General features: G+C 37.4%; 1 protein-coding gene across 2 annotated transcripts in view; it reads left to right on the forward strand.

Moving 5' to 3' along the window:
- Nucleotides 1–23,314, forward strand: part of ELAPOR2 (endosome-lysosome associated apoptosis and autophagy regulator family member 2) — a 171,753-nt gene that overhangs the window by 72,463 nt on the left and 75,976 nt on the right. For both annotated transcript variants that reach the window (XM_072784375.1, XM_072784374.1), the window contains exon 2: nucleotides 9,697–9,817. The gene's annotated coding sequence lies outside the window, so the exon portion shown is untranslated. The remainder of the gene's footprint in view (nucleotides 1–9,696; nucleotides 9,818–23,314) is intronic.

Below are 23,314 nucleotides of genomic sequence, written 5' to 3' on the forward strand. Positions count from 1 at the left end.
TGATCTGGAGGTTTTTATTGAGGACGATGGTCTGCACATGTCCCTCTAGGCATCCAGGAACCAGTTTTAGAACAAAGATAAGAGATATTTAGATATTTAGAACAAAGATATTCATAGAGCCAGGGGGTCTTGGAGATATCTAGTGCTGGTGGTCTGGGATAAGTGTATGGTCATTCTCACCTGGTCCTTCCTTAGATGTTATTTTTTTCTAGAGCAATCCTTACCTTCTTGTCCCTTACAAGGGGAACATATGGTATTTTCATTACAGGGCCTGTGCATAATAGGGCTGGGGTGCAGATCCTATCAAGAATAGAAGCTGGAAAAGAAGCAAAGGGAGAAAAACAATTTTTCTCTCATGGGGTCCCTTCTGGTTCTCTATCTCAATTTCACACTGGTAGAGGTGAGACGGGGCTCTAGGTCTGTTGTTGCCAGTTCACTGCCTCCTCCTTTATAGGCTTGCATTGAGACACCAAGGAAGGCAAATGGTTTAAACTGGCTCTTTCCAAGTAGCCCTGGACACTTTTATTGAAAACGTAAGGGACTAGAGAGCAGGGACTAGACTGTTTTGTTCACTGCAGTAGCTCCAGCATCCACATGCCTACAGTTGGCACATGGGAGGTGCTCAATAAATCTTTGCTGATTTACAAAATGAATACTTGTAAGGCCTCATTTACAAAGATAGACATTGGACTCAGATTTAAAACATCAACTTCTTCAAAATAATTTCTAAAAAGCAATACTGTCTGGCAAATGCAGAGAAGAGGATGTGTCATAAATAGATCAGATACCTATTACTTTACTTAGTCTTAGGTTCCCATGGTAACTTCATGTTCCTTTTATAAAAAAAAATCTGAATATAAATATTGCTACACCCTGCTACTCTGCACATGTACTTTATAATGTAGGCTAAGGGAGTTTTTATTATAAAATGCATGTGTGTCTGCATTAAATATTCTCACAATTTTGACCTTCCCACTAAGTAGGACGAGCATGCTTGCTCACTGGAATTGGAGTTGAAGTATTTGTGCTGGGAATGACAGTCACATGCGCTGTCTTTTCTCCTTGCTGCCTTACTTTCTCAAATATGGGTGCCAAGCTCTTTGCTGAGAACTTCAATTTGAGAGCTTTTCTCCCAGAGACTCATCAAATACAGGGCTCTGCTGTTCTCGATGCTTTACATAAAAATGTTCAAAAAGAAGAAACTCTATGAAGTAAATGGATTGCATTTGTTTCTTATGGTCCTGTTCCTCCATGTGTGTTCTCCTAGGAATCAGCACTTTTCTTCTTTGGGGCCGAAGGCCTCTTGCTGCCTCTGTCCTTTTGATTCTGTCCTATAGTTTATGCTCCTTTAGTGGCTCCTTATAATTAACTGTGGTCACCTCTTACCTGACCACAGAGGCTAGGCTGGGAGCATCTGAGAGCTGAATTTCTCATGGCAGGTCTGCCATGGACAAAGCTAGGAGGACAGAAAATCAGGCAGCTTCGTCTGTTTTTTATAAGTTCACTCAGTCCGTAGGCTGCTGTATTTCACAGCATGCCATCAGACACATTACCTTCAGCCCCTATCTTGCTGTTTGTCACACCCTATCACACTAGCTAATTTATGAAGGAACCCGTAGCCCCAAAAGGGTTACAAACCCCACTCTCTTTCAGGGCTTTCTCCTCAAAGCCTTGTCCAGTGGTTTCAGCTCACAGATAGTTGGTCAGATGCTGAAATCATTTTGTAACGAGGTCACATCACGCACATTCTACCTTATTTTTCCAGAAAACATGACCCCTTAAAAAGCAAAACATTTGGGTACTAAGAAGTAAGTATCTGCAGGAAGGTTTAGGGAAAAATTGGCTGCCATGAGCTGATTGAGAAGTGGTGCAAAGTTGTAGTTAATGGGAGAGTTAAGGGATTTTTGTTGGTAATTTTCACCAGATGGAACACTGAACCTGTTATGCTTATTGTACCACTTCGGAGCCCTTGATCATTACACTTTCTTATAGGATGATATGGTATGTGTGTATCCTGTCTGCTCCAACAAAACCATATGCTTATGGAGTACAAGGACTGTGTGTTTTCATTGTTTTAAAGTTCCCCATAGGGACACCTTGGTGGCTCAGTGGTGAGCGTCTGCCTTTGGCTCAGGGCGTGATCCCGGGGTTCTGGGATCGAGTCCTGAATCAGGGTCCCTGTAGGGAGCCTGTTTCTCCCTTTGCCTATGTCTCTGCCTCTCATTCTGTGTTTCTCATGAATAAATAAATAAAATTAAAAAACATCTTTCCCATAGCACTTAGGCATTAGTACTTATTAATAATTAAGTGCTGCATAGTAAAGAATGATATATTAATGTATAAAAATGATATCTATCGATACAGGCATAAATCATTATAAATGTTAATGTTTTATATAAAGTATGTGTATTGTCAAGATATATATACATATATGCATGTTACTTTTATGTGTGATATTTGCTTGAAGCATTGGCTAGCCTATGTGTAGTTAAATTGTAATAGTTATCATAATTGGGAGATGATACACCAGGTTTTCTGTGAGTGCCATGAAGCTTTTGTACTCTAAGTGACTTTGTGTTTAGGGGTGTCAGAGAAAACCAGAACTGGTCAGTAGTTCAAGTGGTAAAAATAGACTTTGTTCAGGAACTGTTATAATGGGAGAAGAGAGACCTTAGTACAGAATTGCACTCAATTCTGATATAGTACAGACAATTGGGGGTTTATAGGCAAGGAGCAGGGTAGGATCAGTGGATAAAAATTACTACAAGGAGCCAGCAGAGGGAGGGGGGGATTCCAGCTAAACTGATTTCTAAAATTGGGTGATGCAAAGTTGGACACAGAAGCGCAAAGGCCAGGGCTTCACTGGGAAGAAAGGCAAGAAAGGGAAGAAAGGAAGAAAGAAAGAAAAAGGAAGGAAGGAAGGAAGGAAGGAAGGAAGGAAGGAAGGAAGGAAGGAAGGAAGGAAGGAAGGAAAAGGAAAGGAAAGGAAAGGAAAGGAAAGGAAAGGAAAGGAAAGGAAAGGAAAGGAAAGGAAAAAGAAAAGAAAAGAAAAAAGAAAGAAAGAAGAAAAGAAAGAAAAGAAAAGAAAAAGAAAAGAAAGAAAAGAAAAGAAAAGAAGAAAAGAAAAGAAAAGAAAAGAAAAGAAAAGAAAAGAAAAGAAAAGAAAAGAAAAGAAAAGAAAAAGAAAGAGGAGTGTTTTGGAGGGGGGTGGTGTACCAGGATTTCTATTGAGTGATAATCTTTCCTTAAGTGTTTTGTGATCAGGAGTTAATTCCATGCTCTATTTCTTTTTTGAGTTGTTTCCTAGTTCTTACATATTTATATTGTAAAGTTTTCAGAAGATCCCATCATTTTGCCATTTGGGGCACAGTGTCTCCATGCCCTAGCATCCTGGGGTTTGCAGACAGTCTAAATAGCTGCCTTCTTTTGAGTGGAATAGGGCCAAATGCTTCATCTAAGTGTATGATTTGGAGAGTATGACCTGTGAGAGGATGCTGTGTTGTTCTTAGAGTGAACTCTGACTCATGTCAATATGTTTGGTGATAAACTACCTGGAGTCTGAAATGGAGAGAAAATTGTCAGAAATTCTATCCTCCACAACTTGTCAGGAAAACTTGTGAAACATAATGAAATAGGCAGAAAAGATTATCAGGTGTCCTGTGTGGTGCCCCTTGCTGAAAGATCAGTTGCTGTAGGAGCCTATACCTTTGTCTTTGAAATATTTCACAACATTGTTGAGTTGTAGGGAATGGATAAATGACTCCTGTCCATGGAAATGAGAGTGCATTTTACCTTTTGGAATGCGTTTGATCATTACCCTCAGACACTTACCCCTCTGTATCTCTTAATTCATTTCACTTTCCTGATTGCTGGCTTCTGTGTGTTCTTTGAATTCTCCTTTGAACTGGTTATAACTTGTTGTTGATTGATAAAATATTATTGCTGATTAACGATAAATAAAACATAATAGTGATAGAATCTTTGATATCTATTAATTCCATATTTGTATGACAAAAATTTTTACCTTTTTAATTGCTCTTTAACACCTGGGAAGTCCCCATTTCCAAGGGATCAATGTAAGTGCTCAAAGGTTAGGTTAGGTCTGTGGCTAGAGTTTTGGGTTATTAGTTGTAAGTCAGTACCTTGAATACCACTCAATATTTGAGGAGTAAATATTGCATCTTTAGTGATTTTATTACATCACACGATTTCTTACATCTTTGCTATGGTGTTTAGAGTTGCCTTCAGAAACAGATTAAAAACAATTCTTTGTTACCAGCCCAGATGAAATAGCCTATTAAATAATTTAAAACCCATCTAGCTTGGGCTACAATCTAAAGTCTTGACCCTAGGTGCTGCCGTCTTCATGAAATAGGCCTGCATTTCAGTATTTTTAAATTATAAATAAACACATTAAAGCTTCCTGTTGCAATCCTAAGAATTTTGTAACATAAGAGTGGTTGTGGCCCCTTAGAGGTCAGTAATCTGGAGGAGGCAGGAGGCATAAAGAACTTTAGGAAAATTAATTGGCAAATAACATCTACCATTACTGCTAGAGAATACAATATGCCTTTGACCTGTTCTTATTGTTGTTTTCATCTTCTAACTGGCAACTTGAGTGGCACAGAGGCAGTGGTAGAAGAGAGCTTTCTGAGCTTCCAATTTATTCTGGGGCCTTCATTTGAAATTCATGTCACAGTTGTCACCATCATTATTTTGCAAAGATGATAGCAAATTACCTGCATTTTACATATGAGGGCCAGGAACTTTTCAGTGGGATATGAAAATAGGAAAGACTTCCTAATACAAATAACTGGGATCAAGAGAAACAAGAAAGTTATTATGTAAGTGCATGGCTGGTCAAAGAATATTCTACAGTGGGGGGTTGTGATAGGCTGAGTAATGCACCCCTGTCCAAGTCCTAATCCTTGGAACCTGTGAATGTTACCTTTAGAGGTGAATAAAAAATCTTGAGATGGGAGATTATCTGGGTAGGACCTAAATGCAATCACAATGGGAGGAGAAAGAAAGCCATGTGTCTACAGAGGCAGAGCCTGGAGTTATGTAGCTGCAAGCCAACAAATGCTGGTAGCTACCACAAGCTGGAAAAGGCAAGGAATCGATTCTTCCCTGGAATCTCCAGAGGGAGCATGACCTAGCTGATCCCTTAGTGATTCTTGAAGACAGAGTTGTGAGAAGATATCTTTGTTGTAAACTGCTAAATTTGTGGTATTCATTACAGCAGCCATAGGATAACCAGTATAGATTTTGCTACCGCAAGTGGGGAGCAGCTGTAACAAATACCGGAAAATATGCAAGTGGCTTTAGAATTGAGTAAGGAACAGAAATTGGAAGAATTTGAAGGCACATTATAGGCATTATATACATTATAAGCCTGGATTGCTTAGAACAAACTGTTGGCAGAGACATGGATATCAGAGACTCCACTAGCAAGAACTCAGTAAGGAGCACAGTAGAAAAAGCTGAGATTGTCTTAGAGAAAATGTAAACTGCCATAAGTGCAATGTTGCTAGAAATAGTAAAGGTGCTCCGGGTTAGGACTGAGAAGAAGATGAAGAATATGCCATCAGAAATTGGAGGAAAGGTGATCTTTGTTATATAGTAGTAGAAAAGATAGCAGAATTTTCTCCTGTGGTTGTGTGGAATGCAACACATTATAAGCGACGAACTTGGTTATTTCCAGAGAAATAAAACCAAGAAGGTTTCTTCTTGCTGCTTATAGTAAAATGTGAGAGGAAACTGGCAAATTGAGGGGAAAATTCTTAAACAAAAAGGAAACCAGACTTGATGATTTGGGAAATTCTCATTTTGTCCAGATTGGAAAAGATGCTAAAATTAGGAGACTCACAGTTGGAAAACTACACTATGGAGAGAAAGAAGCTCAAGAGTGTGTCTGGAAAACGTTTTTCTAGTGCTAAAGAAATGAGATGTATGACTCATGGGTCTCTTTAACCACCTCAGCAGAAGCCAGGAGTAAGGATAGGACTGTCCAGGAAAGATCTATGGAAGATCGTCCATCGAATGGCATGAATCCTATAACATGCACAGGAGACCCACAGGTTTTTGATAACATCAGCAGAGATACTGCCAGCTTGAACTGAAAGGATAGAGGTAGATGAAATTGAGGAAGGCTATTGGAATCCTACAATTTTATAGGCAAGAAACAGCCTAATAGAATTGTTCTGCTGCAAACATGTTCTACTTTTCAGAAAACAAAACAAAACAAACCTATGAATTATTCTGAGGGTGGAGCCCAGGGCCTCATGTTAGAGCCATTAAACTATAGTAGATTATTTCTAGGCCTTGAAACCTAATGGAATCTTCCCTGCTGGATTTTGAAATTACTTGGAACTGCTGACTTATTTCTTCCCTTCCTCCCTTCTAGTTTATCTCTTTGGAATGAGAACATCTGTAACTGTTGTTAAGGTCCAAACCCATTATATTTGGAAGCAGGAACACAGGTCCCAGATAGAGAGGAATTTTGCCCCACTATGGATCATAACCAGAGTGACCCCATACCTGATATAAAGGATTACATTTGGGATTTTTGAGCTGATGAGATGCAGATGAGGTTTTAGACTTTGAGTTGATACTGTAATGGGTTGAGACTTGAGCTGATGTTGGGATATGGTGAAGGTATTTTGTATGTAATAGGGATATGCATCTTTGGGGCCACAGGGTAGACTGTGATAGGCTGAATAATACCCCCCTCCCCAAGCAAAGATATGCATGTCCTCATTCCTGGAACCCATGGATTATTTTTTATGGATAAAATGACTTCGAAGATGTGAATAAGTTATGATGGGGAAATTATTTTTTACTAAGTAGATCCTAAATGTAATCGCAAGTCTACTTATAAGCTAAGTGAAATAAGTCAATCAGAGAAAAACAATTACATGGTTTCACTCATACATGGAATACAAGAGATAGTGCAGAGGACCATAACAGAGGGGAGGAAAAATTGAATGGGAAGAAATCAGAGAGGGAGACAAACCTTGAGAGATTCTTAACCCTAGGAAGCAAACTGAGGGTTGCTGAAAGGGATGTGGTAGGGGGATGGGGTAACTGGGTGATAGGCATTAAGTAGGGCACATAATGGAGCACTGGGTATTTTATGCAACTGATGAATTATTAAAAACTACATCTGAAACTAATGATATTTCTGTACTCTTGTATTCTGTTTGAATATGCGACATTCTTAACATGACTGGTAGACTGTATAACCATCAGGCTTTTATTAGAAACTTTTACCACTCCTTCTATCTTAAAACAGTAACTTTCTATTTTAAATAATGTAATCTATGGCGTTATGTAAACTGAGAACACTGATAAATAAACACAAGGCCTGACTTCTGCTCTCAGCTATGCTACCCACTAGCTGGCTATCTCACCCAGTCTGCCTTTCAGTTGAGCAATGGGAATATTATTAATGATCCTTCCTCAACCATATAATTGTTAATGAGTATTTAATGATATAGGTGTATGTGAAAAATATTAGATAAATAATGTATGGTTCTATAACATTCAACTATTATGTTCCTTCTAGTTATAGCAAAGCTATGATGAGCTTTTTTGCATGGAAATCACTGACCACATTAAATATTTTTTCCCTCAGATTAGATGCTAGTAGAGGGATTTGGGGTTCAAATTTTTGAACACTTAAAAACTTTTGATACCTACTGATCTACTTCTCTCCAGAAAGGTTGTACCACTTAAGTCTGTGATTAGAGACACATGGGTTCTCCTTTTACTGTCATGTAACCTTAGAAAGCTTTTAAACATTATTTTAAAATGTTGTGCCAACTTGATGAAAATTGCATTTCTTTGGCAAGGTTTAACTTTTTTAGTTTGCATTGATTTTTAATGAATTGCATATGTTCTTTGAACATATTTCCAAATAATTGTCTTTTTCTGGACTGGATTTTGGAAACTCAGGATGGTTAAGTCAGTTAACCTTTGTTGTGTGTGTGTGTGTGTGTGTGTGTGTTTTTACCAGTTTGTTTTGTTGTTTACCTTTTAGTTTATGATGACTTTTGTGTTTACCTTTGTAAGCAATTAAATTTAGTGAACTTTTATTGGTCTCTCATTTGGCTGCTTTTATGGACTTTTTTTTTAGATGTGTGGATTTGCCCTTAACTGACAGTAAGGCATATTTGAAATTCAGGATCCTGTCAACTTAATCTCAAATTACCTGTTGTCAAGCTTGGTCAAAAAGTTTGAGTGATGAAAAAATGATTGCCTGAAGTTTATACTAGATTTTATTTCTGGGGGAGAATCTAAATGTGGCAAAAATCCTTTGCTTCCAGCCTGGTAATTCCATCTTCTCTAACTTAAGATCCCTTCTCATTTTATCGTAAACGCATGCAGAAATTGAAGTAGAAAAAACAGAGACTTGGACAGTTTGTGTCTTACCACATCTCCACTAACACCTTTCTCTCTATCATCCTTTCTACCCTCACTATCCTTAGTAAGGATAATAATTCTACCATTTGTCAAGTGCTAACTCAGTGGAGCCTAACATACCTAGCATTTTACATACATTATCTTAATTTCCAAAACAACCATACAAGGTAGGAAATATTATTCTCATTTTCCTAATGAAAAATGGATGCTTCGAGAGGTCAAGTGGCTTGCCCAGTATCACGTAGATTGTACTTGGTATAATGGGATGTGAATTCAAACCCAGACCTTTCCATTTTCAGAACTCATTTCTTAACTGGTATTCTTTCCATGTGCACACATGCCCACAGATGCAGACACATGCACACACACACACAGATACCTTCCCACCTCACACACTTGATTTTTGATGTTGATATGACTTGAGATTTCTATTTGGTCACTGATACAGTCAGGGAGGCAAAATAGAGTGGTTAAATCCAAACAGCAATATCCAAGATATTAAACTGAGTAAATAAGACATTGAACTGAAAATATCTGGAGAGAAGGTTTAGAATTTCCTTCCTTCTCAAAATGCTCCAATGACATCTGTTCTTGTTTGCCCTTGTCCAAGCATCTCACACATGTAATGTGCTTGGGCCAGGGGAGGTCACTGTGAAAATTTCACAGCATTCAAAGGCTAGAGATAAGTGGGTTGGTCTTAATTTGGCATTTGTCATAAATGTCTGTGATTGATGACGGCCTGCTGTGGTAGATGTATATGGAGCCTGGGAACGATGCTTAAAAACGGCTCGTCTTTTACTAGCCTCTGGATGATTAATTATTATACATGCTGTTAAATTTTAGACAGAATGAGAATTAGGTCAGTGGGAATAGTTTTCTTCTTTGGAAAACCGGGAACAGTGGTGGCATGCAGTTTCCTAGTATTAGTTAGCTCTTAGAATATCTATCAATTCTTTGGAGCTTAAAAAATCTGTAAAAGAAACAGGTAAGTGTTGCCTTTTCAGGGAGGTGAGACTTAAGGTCGATGGTCACAGCTTGAGAGCATCGACTGTCCCTCATCATATCCTCACTGCCTACTGATCATTTTTGATAAAAACAAAAAAACAAAAAACCCAAAGCCCTGCTTGGTGTAAATGGAATAGGGAAAGAATAAGAGAGTCAAGCAGAGAGGAGTTTGGAATCAGGCTTGCACACAAGTTGGGGGTGATTCAGAAAGCAGTTGTCCCATTAAAACTGGCTCTAACCAAGGCTTGTTTTTGTGATTGTTTGCAGAAAGATTACCACTTTGAATACACAGAATGTGACAGCAGTGGCTCCAGGTGGAGAGTTGCCATTCCGAATTCTGCTGTGGACTGCTCTGGACTGCCTGACCCAGTGAGAGGCAAAGAATGCAGTATGTTTTGACTTTTCGACCATTCCTTTTCTTGATTGCACTATAGCCCTTCAGCCCAGGAAGTTAATTAAAATAAATATAAGAGACTTTGGGAAAAATACACATAGAGCATTGATGTCTAGCAGAGCAAAAGCTTCTTAACGCTCAGTGCCCTTACACCTGAAGTCTGAAATGAGACACAGGCAGTATTAAAGGATGCTGCATTTATGTATTTATTTTTAAAAATTCTGTTTAAAATCTGATTTACTGTCGTAATTGAAACTCTGGAGAGCAGAGTGGCAATCTCTCTTCAATGGAGTCTTTTTCTTTACATTTTATTTTTGATTTTTTAAAAAAGATTTTATTTATTTATTCATGAGAGACACAGAGAGAAAGAGGCAGAGACACAGGCAAAGGGAGAAGTAGGCTCCCTGCGGGGAGCCCTATGTGGGACTGGATCCTGGATCCTGGGATTACGCCCTGGGCTGAAGGCAGACACTCAACTGCTGAGCCACCCAAGCATCCTTTTTCTTTACATTTAAAAAAAAGTTTTAAAAAACTTTGGGAAAATATAAATAACATAAAATTTTACCATCTCAGCCATTTTTGACTGTACAGTTCTGCAGCATTACATACATTCACATTGTTGTGCTATCTTCATGAACATCCATGCACAAAACTTCGCCATTTAGCAATGGGTTTCTTTTTTGAAGCCGAAGAAATCGTGTAATTTGTCGTTTTAGTATAACCTACAGAGAAATGGTTTAGATGGTAGAATTGATAAGTATTACATTCAGGAGCTTGTCATAGCAATTAAACAGGTTGGAAGTGCAACAGTAGGAATTAAGAGAGAAATGGTTATTAAATTTGTTTTCATTGGTAAACTCTGTTTTTTAAAAATCTTTTCATTTGGTGAGTGATAGGTTCCTGCAGTGAAGTAGTCTCAGGGAAGATTGGAATTCAAAGCTGAAAATAAGACAAAGAGAGGTTTTTTGGTTTTCCTGCTATCTCTCAAATGGTCTTCCTAAAAGCTTAGTTTTTCTGTTTCCAAATAAAAAAGCAAGTAGATAAGCATATTATTAAATGACAACTAATTCCTTCCCATTCATAGAATTTGTGTCTCTTACTGGCCAGAGGAGTATTAAATAGGTTGTGTGTTTACTGATAAAAGGGTGACAGGAAGACAGCAGTAGTCTCGTGGGGAAAAGTAGTGGAGAAAACCATTTATTTTTAGCAAATGATACTAAAGAAATACAGAGAGAACCTGGGACCCTTGTAGCCAGGTAAAGAGTTCAGTCTAGTAAGACTCAAGAGGATAGTGGGGTCAGATTAGAATAAGACCTCGGCCCCCTGTGCAGAAAGAGTGTTAGCTCTCAGTAAGGGAGGATTTGTGCACAAAACACAGTCTAAAAATACCTATGGAGTTAGCTTGTTATAAAATGTTTCAGTTACTTTTCTAGAAAATCTGTGTATCGTTTATTATCTATATTTACTTTTTACTTGTGGGCTAATTCTTTGGTTCCCTTGTGGGGACAGGGTGGACTATCTAGCCATTATGAACACTAACCCTCATCTAGGTGATATGCTGGTGCTGGCTAACATGGCTTTGAAAGCTGATTATTAGTTTGAAATAGGCTTGGGTGGAGTGTTTTACACCATGGAAATTGGTGAATGCTACAAATCATGTGCCTCTCTGCCCCTGAAAGCTATTTGTTAAACATTTAGTGGTGTACCACTGATTATATTTATTGGCCAACGATTTAAAAATCTGTGGTAGATTGATGCTTAAATAGGAATTATTTCTATTTGAAAATGGCCAGGGAAATTTTTTTTGGCATGTTATTTATTATAGTCTTCCACAGATAATGTTATGAATCTGGTACTGCAGCTGGAACATTTCTACAACATTGACTAATAATCAAATAACTATTAGTTATTGTAACTACTTACTTTAAAAATGATAATACTTATGTGGTGGCTGGGGACATTTTTTATCTTGGCATCTTGTCCAAAATCTGAATTTTCAGTGATTTCTGTGTAATATGATTATGTCTGCCCTAGAAACTGTTGGTCTGGCCTCTAAAATGTGACGTTTTCTTCTTATGGTAAAGGCATGCAAATATAAATTATTTTAAAATGCACAAAACCCATAACATATCTAAATAACTTAGAAGCTTAGTTAATTCATAGCATTACACATGGTGCTTATCACATTTCTAGTCATTAAAGTACTGCAGAAGGCAGTTATGGTAATAACGGAGTATTTCCTCAGTGGCTTAGATTTTCTGTTGCTAATAATAGCTGTCATTTCTCATGCACTGATTGTATGCTAAACTCTGCGTTTAGTGCTTTACATCATTCTCCCATTGTATCCTTAAACAACCCTCTCACATAGATATCAGTGTTTCCATTTTTATTGATGAGAAAACTCAGAGTTAAAGAAGTGAAGTACCTTACCACAGGTCATAGACCAGGATGTGGCTGATAGGTCTCATTCCAGAGCCTGTCTCTTTCCTACTGATTGAGACCACCACTTCAGGATGGCGGGCTTGCAGGGTCCCATGTGAGAGATGTAGAGCACTGTTGGTGGATATCTTCAAGGAAAAATTGTAGAAACTCTTGTGCTTCAAGGACAAAAGAAGATATGAGAATCATGGTTCAGGAATGGCATGCTTCTTGCAAACGGCACCTGAACAATGCCAAGACCTTGGATGGTGAGTGATGCCCATAGGTGCTAGACTCAGCAGTTAAGTAAGCCATAGTGATATGGTCCAGCAGTTGGGTCACAAAGAAAAAGAAAATAAAACTATGGCATGTGGCAGCTTCAAGTAAGTGAAGAATATCTAGGGGAATGATTATGTAGGACTTAATTTTCCCATATCTCAATGTCTCTAAATGAAGTCAAACCCAGTTTCAACTCAGTTGAAATTGCTGTAGACTCTTCAGCTATTGAAGTGGGGAGATTTTTTTTTCTTCCTTATCAAAAGGAAGCAGTATAGGCCTTTCCATAGGAAAAGGCTTATAGGACTGTTGAGGCAGCAGTTGTAACTTTTTCAAAAAAATTGATGGGCAAGCTATATTATATAATCTTTATTTTTAAAAAATCATATTAAGTCTGGCTGCTAGGCTTCTCTTTAAGTGAAGTTAATGAAGTTCGTGTTGTGCTAGAACCCTGGGTGGTGTGTGAGCTGGAGCTTCTAGGGCTCCAGAAATAGGACGGAGAGGCCTCTGGTTATTAACTGACACTGGTCCCCATTGTCCTGCTATCCCCTCTGCTGCGGAAAGCTCCTCAGTCTCTTAGATAGCACTGCTCTAAGAGCAGGCCACTTATATGCCCTCATATCCAGATCTTTGCTGCTTCTCCAAAGCCCTGGTGCCAAGAGTCCTAAGTTTGTGGGTATCCCCCATCATTTGAGGACTTGCCATCACTAGACACAGCTTGCAGACAGCATGCCATTTCCAAACTGTAACACGCTTTGCCTTCTCCCAGAACAAGGGGATATAATCCCCCCCTGCCCCACTCTATCTCTTCTCCACTATTGCATCACTTCACTAAAATCTTCCCTTGACCCTTTGGCGTCTCCTTGACCTTCTTAGATCATCAAAAACAGTAGTCTTTTTGGAATACTTGCCTAGGTGGAGGATACTTTCTTTCTCATCCCTCATCTCTTCCTCCTTCTCCTTCCCTCTCTTCCCCCTCTGTCCTACCCTCTTCCTTTCTGGCTATTGCTATCACATTGGAGAAAAGGCCCTTTTGTTTCAAACCAGACCAAACCAAACCAAACCTTAGAAATAAAAGCCTGGGGGCACCTGGCTCAGTTGGTTAAGCATCTGATGGGTGATTTCAGCTCAGGTCATGATCTCAGGGTCCCGGAATCAGGCCCGCATGGGGCTCTGAGCTCGGTGTGTGTGGAGTCTGCTTGTCCCTCTTCCTCTGCTCCTGCCCCTGCTTGCTTGCTCTCTCTCAAATAAATAAGTAAATAAATAAATAAAATCTTTTTAAAAAAGTAAGAAAAGAGAAAAGCCTGGCTACTGCAAATGGGGACAGAATTCCTCTACTTATTTCGATACATATTTTCAGGCAAATCTAGAGTACTGAGGGGGAAATAAACATAATGAGCTATCTCTTCCTCTTGGGAATTATCTTCTATTGCTTACTCCCTCAAATATTATAGTCATTGTGTGACTTTGAATTCAACCATAACACACTTTTCTAATTAGGGATGACTATTGAAGATAGCTATCATTCTATTTAGTATGTTGTCATCATATGGATCATAATCTTATGGGTACTTCTTAATCTTGTACTTTAGTATTTGTACAAAGATCTAATATTTGGTTTTCTTGGATCAAAATGTGCTACTATGCAAAGTAGAAAAAAAACTTGAGTATCAATTTTTTCCTTTTTCTTTATTTCTCTCAGATCTGTATTATTACATATTTATAAGCAGCATAACTCATGACATTTTGAGTCAAAGCTTTTGATTTCAGTTGAGATGTAAAGAAAGAGGAAGGATTCTCAGGGTGAAAGAGTTAGTTTTAACTTTCTGAGTGGGAGATTGAGAAATCCATTCCTTGTCATTGTAACTCTTGCTAGTGTAGGCTTTTTCCCAGGATTCAGTTCCTGGTTTGTTTCTGTTCTGTGAAAAGTTGTGACTGGTACAGTGGCAAGCGCACATGGGCGCACTGAATACAAGAGCACTAAGTGCCAATCACATACCATGCTGGAAGTCTGTTCCATGGAATTCTAACCTGAAGAAATACTTCATGTTAAAGAAAAAAAAGAGTGTTTCAGGGTATTCTACAGTAAATACGAGTAAGTCTGGAAAATGGTGAATCGCCTCATGGAGGGATGCAGTGAGCATTTTCATATTAAAGTCTTTGAGAAACCTAATAAACGTTTACAGAACATTTCCTGTGCATTTAGTGCATCCTGTTTTACTCAGAGTTTGCCAAGTTTAATTGATTACAGGCCTCTTTTACCTAATGTGTAGTTGAACCCTACAGGCTAATTTCTGCAGTTAGAAGTTTTGGAAAACACAGGTGTAAACACATGTGCCTGGCTAATTTAGTAATTTTTATTTTTATTTATTATTTTTTAAAGATTTTATTTATTTATTCATGAGAGACACCAAAAGAGAGAGAGGCAGAGACACAGGCAGAGGGAGAAGCAGGCTGCATTCAGGGAGCCTGATGTGGGACTTGATCCTGGGTCTCCAGGATCACACCCTGGGCTGCAGGCAGTGCTAAACTGCTGTGCCACCAGGACTGCCCTAATTTAGTAATTTTTTAAAAAGATTTTATTTATTTATTTATTTATTTATTTATTTATTTATTTATTTATTTACTTACTTATTTGAGAGAGAGAGAGAGATTGAGAGAACGAGTGGGGGGAGGAGCAGAGAGAGAGGGACAAGCTGACTCTACTCACTAAGTACAGAGCCTGATGCGGGGCTCCATCTCATGACCCTGAGATCATGACCTGAGCCCAAACCAGGAGTCAGTGGCTTAACTGACTGAACCATCCAGGCTGCCACTAATTTAGTAAATTTTTATATGGTGCAACTTATACTAGATTTAACTAATTTCATGTAAGTTCTTTGCTCTACAAAGTTCATTTGCAGCCTTGCTATGTTGGTGTCTAGTTAAAGACCCCCCATGGGGGATGATATACACCTGAGATTAAATTTCAGCTCTGCAACCAACTTGCATGTCTTGGGCAAAATATTTAATTCACAGCTATTTATTGAGCTTTAATTCATTAACTGAACAAACATCTATCATTTCCGATATTCTTGACAATAGGGCTCCAAAAATAAACTTCAAAAGATTTCTGTTTTCCATGACCTTTCAATCTAAGAGCAGATGAGTAAATAAGTTACTTATAGTATAGGGGCAAAGTGAATGTAAGAGAAATACCCGAGGTGATCTTACCAAGGGAGAGATAGATGACTTCTGCTTGCAGGAAGAGGGCTCACAGTGAAGCAGATGTTAAGTTGAAGTTCAGAGTCATCTGTTCTCGGCTGAATAACCTTCGAAAATTATCTAAGCCTTGGCAGGTTCATGTGAAAAATTGTTAACTGAGAAAGAATTATTACTGAAAAATGGTTCCTGTGAAAAATCCCATACTGAGGATTGAGTCAATAAGTTGCCATATTTAATGGGCCATATATGTTAATTGTCTGATGATCTCTGAAGCAAATCCTGAAAGAAGTTCTAGAATTCAGTGATGCAAAGTGGCATTTGAGCCATAGGAAACATGGACAAAGGTGAAGATTGGAGGCAGCACTGGGTCTACCTGGGTGGTTTGTAAGAGCTGCATGGCTGGCTGTTGGAGAGCATGAGAGGGGACAGAGTTTCTGGCAAATCTCACAGGCTCCTGCGTGTCATACCAAGGACTTTGAATTGGAGACAGCTATTCGTGGGTGTCTGAGGGAGTTAAATGAGTTATATATAACCAATAGTGCCAGGGATCATAATTTTAACATAATTTAATAGTAATAATAATAATGTAAAATTATAATAGCCAATCTTTATTTGCTACATGCCAGGCACAATTGTAATACATTATACATATTCACTCACATTCATTTAGGCATCACCATAGCCTTGTGAAGTAGGTACTTGGCAGAATGGGGATTTGAACCCAGGCAGTCCAGCTCCTGAGTTCATGTTCTTGACTCCAATGGTGTCTTGACTCTTAGGAATTTACTACACTTTGCACTGAATAAGTGTTAGTCCCTCTTCTTGAGACATCCATGCTCACCTAACATTTATCTCTTGTCTGAAATGTGATGCAAGGTAATATATGGATAACCAAATGATTGAAAAAAAAAAACATGTAAAAGGCTCAGATATATTGCCTTGTGGATAATTTTAATGGATTAATAATGTTGTGGATTTCATTCTTATTTGTGTGTATTTCTCTGAAAGGTAAAAGAATAACTTTAAGAATTTAGGCACACTTGTAGTTATATGCTCAAACACAATGAGAAGTTGGTTAGTTAGTGCTTTTTCCCCTGTGCTTAGAGTATTGTTGGTGCTTAATACATACAATATACTTTCATCATTTAATGTGTATTTAAAAAATTGATACTTCCTTGAACTATACAAATTCTTAATTTAGAACAGAGTCCTTTTTCATTCATTTGTAGAGAAGAAGCTGTAACCTTCTCATGGCTCCTCAGAAAGCTCCAAAACCCTAGAATGTTTGTGGATTAGATACCTACCTGTGGTGTCCTAAATTAGAGACTGACTTCCCTATTTCATTCTATAGGTGAAACACAGAGATCTGATCAGATTTGTGAAAATTAATCCTATATGGAAAAGGACAGGCACATTTTGTCTTTAGTTGGCTTTGTTTGGTATGCTGATTCTCAAGTTCCAAGCAGGAAGGGTTGAAGTTAATGGGCTTAGCAAAATACCAGTAGTAGGCAAAAGACCTGAGCAAATAGGATTATGAAAAGAACAGCTCAAAAATCAAGCTTGACATCATGTGTGGTGTTTGGTGGGAGCTACGGTTGAGGGAGGTTCTCTAAAACATATTTTATCAGGAGGTGAGAGAACTCCGTTTTTAAAACTGCAGAATCAAGGGTAGCAAGACGATGAGGGAGTAGAGGGTGACGGACACCTTCTACGGAAGAGGAAAAGTTCAGAATGATAAGAATCAAAGTGTTAGGACATAATTGGAAGTTGAGAAAACTGATTTCACAAATGCATTGTTCTGCCCCCTTTGATGACCTCATCAAGTAGTCTGAACATTTTCCTTCCTCTGACCTTTGCTGTTGTATTTTTTTCTATAAAACTTATGTCATCTTGTACCCGATGGACTGGAATTGGTCTTTTTCCCCATCAGACACTTAGGTCAGGAAGCCACACTAAAATCCATTTGTTATTTTTTTTTCCAGGATGAAAACTATCTTAGTTAGGTCTTTCTTATAAAAGTTAGAAACTTTTTTTTTTTAATTTTTAAAAATATTTTATTTATTTATTTTTGAGAGACCCAGAGAGAGGCAGAGCCATAGGCAAAGGGAGAAGCAGTGGGGAGCCCAATGTGGAACTCGATCCCAGGACACCAGGATCATGACCTGAGCCAAGGGCAGATGCTCAACTGCTGAGCCACCCAGGCATCCGAAAAGTTAGAAACTAATTTAATGAGGGTTGTTATCTGTCCTGTTACACAGATTGGTTTTCCTGCAGGAGTTGGTAGGTTTTCTTTTGGTGGGGGAGGGGGACGGATATTCTGGCCCATCAGTCCTTGAAGAAGCTCAGGGACAGTCATATAGTCCTACCTGACAGGGTTGTGGGAGGATCCATTTACTGGACAGGATGTTAGAGGTGAGAATTCATTTTCAGAGATGTGGAGGCAGTGCTTTCACTAAATACTCTTTTTCAGAGAATAGTGACTTAGAGAACATTAGCCAGAACTGGTTTGTTTTAATCTACTTGTTTATATGTCTCCTGTCTCACTTTCATTTTTGTAAAAGGAGATATAAAAATAACTTTTCTTTTCTTTTTTTTAAGAATTTCACCTTACACAAATAACTTAAAAAGGTAGTGTTCCAGTGTTCTCTTCATCAGTAGCCCTGAGAGAGGAAAAAGAAGAGTTGAGATTTGCTAGGTTCAGTATTGTGTTTGATTTCTCATCAATGCCATTTTCTACTTTCTTTTGTATTCTCTGAGAATTACAATAATAAACCTGGCAGGCACTTGAAGTTTTAATTATTTGATAACGATAATTGATGGGCCGAATGATTAATGAAGGTAAAATTTATCATTTTTGAGACCCATAAACTACACATTATGTACCTGTTTGTACTGCCCTCAATGGCAATGAATAATAATGGTTGCAAGAATATCCTTCTGGTGTAGTCAATAATAACAGTGTCTACAGCTTTAACCTTATTTTTAAAATTTCTTCTATTGATCTCATTTAGATGAAACTGAACACTTAAGAAAAACATATATTTACTTGTCTTGTTTCTGGAAGTGATTTAATTATTTATTCCCATAAATGTGTGTAATTATTTTTTATTTAGCTATTAACTTAACAGATAAGATAGATTTTACAGTGAATTTAGCTTAGTGAAAAAAATTTTGAATCTATTTTGAGGAAGATAAGTCTAGACTAGATTAGAATAGAAACTCCATCAGAGTAGGGATTGTTTCCAAAATATCTTTCGTGTCTAGTGTTTGCCAACCAAATATTAGGTACTCAAGAAGTATTGGTTGAATGACTTTACATTGTATAGGCCTGCTAATTCATCAGCATCTTATTAAAAATGGAAAATTCTTGGCATGTCTGGGTTGACTCAGTCAGTTAAGCATCAAACTTTTGATTTTTGTTCAGGTCATGACCTCAGGATCGTGAGTTTGGGCCCAGTGTGGAGCCTACTTAAAATTTAAAAATAATTGAAAATTCCTTTATTATTATTTATTATTGCTGCTCACTGTTTAGAAAACAAATTTCAATAATGAGTAATCTTGAATTAAATAGAAAAATGGATGAACAATAAATAAATGTCATTGATAGTTATCATCTTTCAAAGCATGGGGTCTCTGGAGGAAGACAAAGCAAAATTAAAAGGTCCTTGTGATGAAGAGATTAAATATATATTCTTTATTGTTGGGCATAAATCATAGATGATAATCAGCATAGAAATGATTAATTCGGTAGCTGTTATTTAGTACATTGTGCTGGGTGATGGCATGATCATAGTGATGCTTTGAATTTTCATGTCCTTTTCACTGTCAGAGTGGTTTCTAGTATCTTATGGGACCATAGAAGTCAAATGACGGAAGTGAAGTATTATTCTCATTGGAATGGGAACAAATGAAGGCATACAGGGTTAAGTAAATTGCAGCAGCTTTTTGCCATTTGGTGACAGATGAATATAAATGCTTCTTTTCCAGATCTGATTCTTCACACCTACATATTTCAACCTTTACAGACTCAGAGTAGCAGAAATAGAGGTCAGAAAAGAGGCATAAAGCTGAGAAAAAGAACACTCAGTTTAGCACATGACCTCTTGGTTACAGTTGAGACTTAAAGAAGATGGATTTTTTAACATCACTCTTTCTCTGAGTGCTTAGGTAAAATATTGTGAAATCCCAGAATGAGCCTACTGTTAAGTAGTGTGTGACCTTACGCAAATAAGGTTTTTCTGTTCTTATGTCAGAGCTTTAGAGTCTGCTTAACTTTAATTCAATTCAGATACTTTAGGATTTTGAGATTGTTCAAGCAAAATCGTATTTATTGTAGAAGTGACTAATTGTTCAAATGTAACCTAGTCTACTGACATTTACCACAGTTAAAGCAACTACTTACAATAACTGTCTATGATCCTGATTTTGTTGAAAGGATCCTATATTATACTCTAAAGAAATCTGAATGAAAACAGTGTCGTGCCTAAGATTTAGAAACTTTTATAATCCAACAAAAAACCAGAGGCCAAGAAAGCAGTGTTGAAGTTGAAAGTGGACTGGCTAAGATGGAAGATATAAGAAAAGGGAAAGCTGGTCATCTTTGATCACATAATTATTTTGAGGAGATACAAAGTCATCAAGCCAGTGGCAGAATTCTTATTGTCCCAGGCCCCTAAATTGTATTATTAATAATTACCGTTAATGTACACTGAGTACTTTTTGGCAAGCATACTGCTACATGCTTTGAATCCCACAGCAATTCTTTGAGATGTTATTACTATCTTCCTTTCACACATGAGGACATTGAGACTTATGGGAGTTAGCAACTTGCTAAAATATTTCATGAATGTGTGTTTTAGGAATGATATATTAAAAATTCCACAAGGTTTCTGAGGGTGGAGAATAGTTATTGCTCAATATGTACAATAATGAATATTGTTCAACAATTCAAGACAGGAAATGGAGAATGATGTCAAATATAATAACAGATTCATTTGGAATTCCATGACCTTTTTGCTTGGCCTACATTGAATTTTCTAGGGACATCTGCTTTGGAATCAGACCTAAATTTGAGTATCAGTTCTGCCCTAGGGTACCCTCCTAATTGGGTTATTTAAATGTACTGTACCTCATTTTCCTCATCTGGTAAATGGGTATACTATCTTTCTCCTTCACAGGTCTGTTATAAACTCCCTATTATTTATGGATTTCATATTTGCAAATTCACCTACTTTATAAAATTTATTTGTGACACCCCCCCCACACACACACATCAATATGGGTAATTCTTTCATAGTATTTGCTGACATATACAGAGCTTTAAAAATTTGAGTCAACTGATCACATGGTCTCAGCTGAGGAAAAACAAGGTCACATACTGCCTCATTTCTCATAGTATAGACAAGAGTCCTCTTCACAATCTATTCAATGCCACTTTTTTTTTTTTGCATTTTTATACTTTTTATTGATGATTTTGCTGTCTAAAATGGCCCCTCAAATGTGCAAAATGCTAGCTAGTGTTCCTAAGTGTAAGAAGCTGTGATGTACTTTGTAGAGAAAATACATGGGTTAAATAAGCTAAATTCAAGGATGAGTTATAGTGCTGTTGGCCATAATTTCAACATTAATGAGTCAACAGTGTATATTAAATAAGATGTTTTTTACTAAACCACACATAAAACAAGGTTATGTGTTGACCTATTGCTGAAGATACTGTGACAGGAGTCTCACAGGAGCCTAACTCTGGATTTTGCCATGAATGAAAAGAATTGACTGTGTAATAAATATTCAAAACATTCACTGTTAACTTATCTCTCAGCTTTCCTTCTGGTCTTAGAGAAGAAAACACCTCTGAAAGATTCGAGGCTATTCTCAATAATTTTAACAAGGCAATGAACACTCAAATGACACAACATAATCTTCTTGGCTTCTAGAGTCCCTTCTAACAACTTATAAAATATTATTTCTTATTAATTAAAAGTTCAGTTTGGGACACAGACGAAGGTATCTTCAAGGATTATGTTATCAGAAAGTAAATATTTTCAGCTCAGCAGGTGGTTTACTCTCTGCTACAACTCTTCTCTGCCACTGTGGTACAAACGCAGCCATACACAATATGTAAATGAATGGTTGTGACTGTGTTTCAATAAAACTTTATTTACAAAAACAGGCAGGCTGGATTTGGCCTGCAAACTGGAGTTTGCTGACCTTTGATTTAATGTAATGTTGGTGCTTGGTTTATTATAGTAGTTGTCAGTTTACTAGAAGTTTACCTATAAACCATAGAAAGTGAAATAAAATTTTTTCCATTTCTGTATTTCTCTGCTGGTAGTGCTGGTAGTGGTAATAATAGCATGTAGTGAGTGTTTATTAAATGCCAGGCACTGTGCTAAGCACTTGATACTATATTTTATTTAATTAGTGTAGCCATATGAAGCACTACTATGATTATTATCTCATTTTTCAGAGATAGAAACTGAGGACCCCAGAGAGGTAAAGTAACTCATTTAAGGCCACAGGAAGTGGTACAACCTGGTCCCAGGATAGGTTTGACCTTGTAGCCAGCATATACTATTTATTTGCCTAACCTTTTCTTATTTCCTGATTTTTTTTTAATTTTGGGATGTTGATCTGAGAGTCACAATTTCATTGTCAGCATTGTAATAAGCTTTTCTGAAGAAAAACATCATAATTTGTCAGTGGATAAGTAAGTAGACAACTGTGGGTTTTAGCTCTAATTCTTTAGTTTTTCAAAAGTAATTTGTATTTCTTCCTAATTTTTCAAATGTATTGTAAAAGAAGAATGTATCTAAATGTGAGGCTTTGCTACTTTACTCTCTACTGGGAGACTTGTTTTTCTTTATCGATTAATTGGGAGGTTTTATTTTGTTCTTGTTTCTCTCATATCCTGATTGAATGATTACAAAGCCCTTTGCTGTGTTTGAGTCACTAATAGCACTTTAAACACAGAGCCAACCACTTGGGGGACATAGATTTGTGTTTGTTGAATGACTAATAACTTAGCAATAGAACTACCTTCTTTTCTCTAACTGTGTCAACTATTCTTCACATTGCTCATGCCTGCTGTCTCTGGTTTTAGTTAGTTCTCAGAATTAGCACAGACCTTGACATCAGTAATAAGATATAGGTTGTAGAAATGACTAGGTCGGAGTCATGAATATTGAAAAAGTAGAGTTACTGATTTGGCTGTTTCATGAGAAACACTACCCTCCTATTACCCCTTTACATTTAGTTCCCACTCACTAGATCAACCTTTTATTTGGACTCAGTATTTGTCAGATAGAATTATGAACCCAAAAATAACGATCCTTGTTTTCTGGAAGCTCAAAGTCTACATCAACTGATTGATTTTATATCTATATAAATAGATATATTTATATATATTTTACATCTATTTATATAGATGTAAAAACATATATTTATATCTATATACACACACATATAAAAATATAATTTTATATATATAGAATTTATATCACCTCATTGTGTATATGTGTGTTTGTGTGAGTGTGTGCTTTAAAGCAGGGGCTATGAGGGCAGCCTGGTGGCTCAGCGGTTTAGCGCCGCCTTCGG

The sequence above is a fragment of the Canis lupus genome, chromosome 18 (genome assembly GCF_048164855.1).
Source record: "Canis lupus baileyi chromosome 18, mCanLup2.hap1, whole genome shotgun sequence".
Lineage (NCBI taxonomy): Eukaryota > Metazoa > Chordata > Mammalia > Carnivora > Canidae > Canis > Canis lupus.